We start from the raw sequence: 4,749 nt of genomic DNA, 5'->3' as shown, positions 1-4,749 counted from the left end.
ATATATATATATATATATATATATATATAACATATACATATATATATACTTCGTTCATAGCAACGCACGCGACTGAGGTTTATCGTAAGCTAACTGCTTCTCGCTTCTCTTAGAATGACAGCAGAAACGGGAAGCAGGGAACGGATCGTTCTCCGCTCCCATGCTTTACTCAACTCAACATGTTAAAGCGACAAGATTTAGGTGCTCTCAGGCACTCTCAGTTTGGCCCAGAACCACCACGCCCCCACCGATGATTGACAGGGTATAATTGGCAGCGCTTTGCCGGGATACACACACTAGCTCATTTATAGTTTGTGCTTTTTGCACCCATATCGGAACTCACACGTACTCACAACACCTAGCTGTTAATGTCAGACGAAGAATGCCCGAGAACACTTAAATTACAGGTCATGTCTCCTTAATAGACTTCACTAATTAGTAAATATATTCCAGCGGAAGTTCTTAGTAATAATCGTAGTGAATTAAACGCTGAAAATTTTTCATTGATTCATTGATTCTTTTTTTCTTGACTCGGGTTTCGACTCGACAGACTGCGGATGTAAACCTACTAGCCACAGGGCATCAAACTTAAGCGTCTCCTTGTAGTATTTGACGATCTCGTCCTGCCACCACTGCTGCGTGCTCGCTTTGAAGAAGTCTGGGAAGACAACTTTTCCTCGCGGCCAGACCTGCAAGCGAAAACAGTAAACAGGGGATATGATGTGAGATGCTTGGTGTACCTAGAACACTGAGCGTTATTATATAATATTATAACATATATAAACATAAATTATATAACACGTAATTATATTATTATATACAGCTAGAACACTAAGCTGTATATTATAAAACATATAAAAACAAAAAATAGATAATATAAAAACATGTTATTATATACAGCTAGAACACTGAGCTGTATTTTATAACATATAGAAACAAAATCTATATTATATATATATAGAACCCAAACAAAAACTATTCTATCCGTCACTCACTAAAACGCCGCCATATATCAATGAATGTCGAAATTTACCCCCACGTGTCTTACCATGCATGAACACACACATACATATGCAATTTTTGTATAATGTGAAACTGTGCATTATGTAGGCTACATATGCAATTTTCAAGCCAATTCTTCTCAATCGATAAGCTATATAATTATGTGGACATACGGGTTTGTCAAGGTTAAGTTCGATGTCTTACGTAGCCTAGCATATAGTCGTTGCCGGTTTCCTCCTCGTCGGGGCTGGTGCCTGTCGGCCACTTGATCCACACGTCCTGCTCCGTGCCTCGCTGGTAGGGCTCATAGCCTGACACGTTAGTTATCAAAGCAGGATCCTGCAGAGGTAAACCACGCGAGCTATAGCTATGAACAACAACAACAACATCTACAACAACAGCAGCAGCAGTAACAACAACAACGACGGCAACAATAACAACATCAACAACAACAGCAGCAGCAGTAACAACAACAACGACGGCAACAATAACAACATCAACAACAACAGACACAACAACAGCAGCAACAAGAACAATAACAACAGCATCAACAGCGACATTATCATCAACAACAACTGCGACAACTAAAGCTACAACAATAACAACAGCATCACCAACAACAGCAGCAGCAGTAACAACAACAACGACGGCAACAATAACAACATCAACAACAACAGCAGCAGCAGCAGTAACAACAACAACGACGGCAACAATAACAACATCAACAACAACAGACACAACAACAGCAGCAACAAGAACAATAACAACAGCATCAACAGCGACATTATCATCAACAACAACTGCGACAACTAAAGCTACAACAATAACAACAGCATCACCAACAACAGCAGCAGCAGTAACAACAACAACGACGGCAACAATAACAACATCAACAACAACAGCAGCAGCAGTAACAACAACAACGACGGCAACAACAACAACATCAACAACAACAGCAGCAGCAGCAGTAACAACAACAACGACGGCAACAATAACAACATCAACAACAACAGACACAACAACAGCAGCAACAAGAACAATAACAACAGCATCAACAGCGACATTATCATCAACAACAACTGCGACAACTAAAGCTACAACAACAACAACAGTATCATCAGCAGCAGTAACAACAACAACAACAACAACGACGACGACAACAACAACAACAACAACATCAATAACAACAACAGCAGCAGCAGCAGCAACATCAATAATAACACCACAGGAAATCGTCTAACCACTCACCACCCGGCCGAGTAGGCACCCCCTTATCGCGTGGCACACCTCACCTCTATCATCCACGACTACCTATATACACCCTTAATCTAAGCACCTAGCAGTAACATGCACGCTGCAGGCCGTGACCACGCGCTCAGACGGACAGGTAATTATGTGATCAATTATTATATAATTATGGTACAGTAGCTAAGAGCCATAAATCATGTGAATTGTGAACTTTTTGACAAACGCATGGAAATTGGCACACGNGAGAGAGAGAGAGAGCTGATTGGGGGAAGGGTTCTTTACCTTTCCTTCTACTCTTCTGCATGTAACGGAAGGTTGTGAACGTGACTGCTGCTGCTTCTCGTTGTGTGGTCTATCTCGCGTCACACCTGCTCGTGGTGACATTACACCTGCTCGTGGTGACATCACACCTGCTCGTGGTGACATCACGCCTGCTATTGGTGACATCTATACTACCTAGCTGTGCTGACGTCTAGCAATGAACGTGGCCACACGTTTCCTACCTGGATGGCTAGCATGTTTTATAAACCCTACAAGCCTTATTGCTAACTTCAATCACAGAGAGAGGGAGCGCGAGAGGGAGGAGAGTTGTGTAGCCAGCAAGTGTGAAAATTAGAGTGACGGTTCACTAGGGGTGAGACGATACCGGTAGCTTACAATGCGCTCCATATCACGATACAGCCTTCACAATACGATACCTATTACAATACAGCTTTCACAATACGATACCTATTACAATACAGCCATCACAATACGATACCTATTACAATACAGCCTTCACAATACGATACCTATTACAATACAGCTTTCACAATACGATACCTATTACAATACAGCCATCACAATACGATACCTATTACAATACAGCCTTCACAATACGATACCTATTACAATACAGCCTTCACAATACGATACCTATTACAATACAGCCTTCACAATACGATACCTATTACAATACAGCCTTCACAATACGATATGTATCACAATACAGCCTTCACAATACGATACCTATTACAATACAGCCTTCAAAATACGATATATGTATCACAATACTTTCAAGAGAAATTACCCAGCAAACTATGCACTCAGCCGGGGCTTTCGCAATCTTGCAACCTTTCACAAATCAGTATTGTAAATCGTGTCGTGTTTCATTTTTTTTTTTTATGAAACTATGCTACTAAATGACATGGATTTCAGTCAATAGAGTATCGATACTTGTATCGTGAATGGTCAAACATATCGATACATGTGATGTATTGTCAAGGTTTGTATCATGATACGTTGATGAATCGTCCCACCCCTAGTGTTCGCTCCACCTACCCTCTATCTACCCCTCCAGCTATGTGTAGTGCTGTGCATGTTATGTCACTCTACTGTCATGCTGCTGCCACTGATGGTGTTAGCAGTATGTACTGATCGTGTGATGTCATCGTATGTGATGTCATCATATGTGATGTCATCGTATGTGATGTCATCATATGTGATGTCATCATATGTGATGTCATCATATGTGATGTCATCGTATGTCATGTCATCATATGTGATGTCATCATATGTGATGTCATCATATGTGATGTCATCGTGTCATCATATGTGATGTCATCATATGTGATGTCATCGTATGTGATGTCATATGTGATGTCATCGTATGTGATGTCATCGTATGTCATATCATCATATGTGATGTCATCGTATGTCATGTCATCATATGTGATGTCATATATGATGTCATCGTCTGTGATGTCATATATGATGTCATCATGCATGATGTCATCGTATGTGATGTCATTGTGTATGACAGGTCTCTGGTTTCTGCATGGTGTGCGTGGTGACACTGTGTCTTGCATGACACTATAGATGAGCGGTATCTGATGGTCTCTACACCCAGATTCAGTCGTCATCGTGAAATGTTAATAGTTATAAACAACGTCGCCCGATGTTAAACAAGAATCCGATCGTATTACCGACAATGCACTGCAGCTAGCTCTGCCCTGAAAGTATACGTATACTACAGCTGCTCTAGTGCTAGATACAGAGTGAGATCACTAATATTGGTGTAGTTATGTGGTTAACGCATCTGTAATTCAGTGCCACAGTTGTAAGTTAAGATTATGCTCTGACTTACCTCGCATTTATTAATATGTCTTCTTCGGGTGATACTAACTGTTCTAACGACGTGGAATAATGAAATGTTAACGACGTGTCTCTCGTTCCGTGTTGTACTGTACACATGTCGGGTGGTGAATGTGTTGGTGTGATAACGTGTGAGGTAAGGTGTGTGAGATGAGGTGTGTGTGGTGAGAGCATGTGAGGTGAGAGCATGTGAGGTGAGAGCATGTGAGATGAGGTGTGAGGTGAGAGCATGTGAGGTGAGAGCATGTGAGGTGAGAGCATGTGAGGTGAGGTGGGAGATGAGGTGCGTGAGGTGAGAGCATGTGAGGTGAGGTGTGTGAGGTGAGAGCATGTGAGATGAGGTGTGAGATGAGGTGTGAGGTGAGA

At 41.6% G+C, this 4,749-nt stretch overlaps 1 protein-coding gene across 1 annotated transcript in view; it reads left to right on the top strand.

Moving 5' to 3' along the window:
* LOC106807225 overlaps positions 1-4,749 on the top strand; it is a 48,760-nt gene that overhangs the window by 3,977 nt on the left and 40,034 nt on the right. The window lies entirely within an intron of this gene.

The sequence above is a fragment of the Priapulus caudatus genome, unplaced genomic scaffold (assembly GCF_000485595.1).
Source record: "Priapulus caudatus unplaced genomic scaffold, Priapulus_caudatus-5.0.1 Scaffold202, whole genome shotgun sequence".
Lineage (NCBI taxonomy): Eukaryota > Metazoa > Priapulida > Priapulimorpha > Priapulimorphida > Priapulidae > Priapulus > Priapulus caudatus.
The sequence above is the reverse complement of the archived record's forward strand: the minus strand, read 5'-3'. Positions and strand labels throughout refer to the sequence as shown.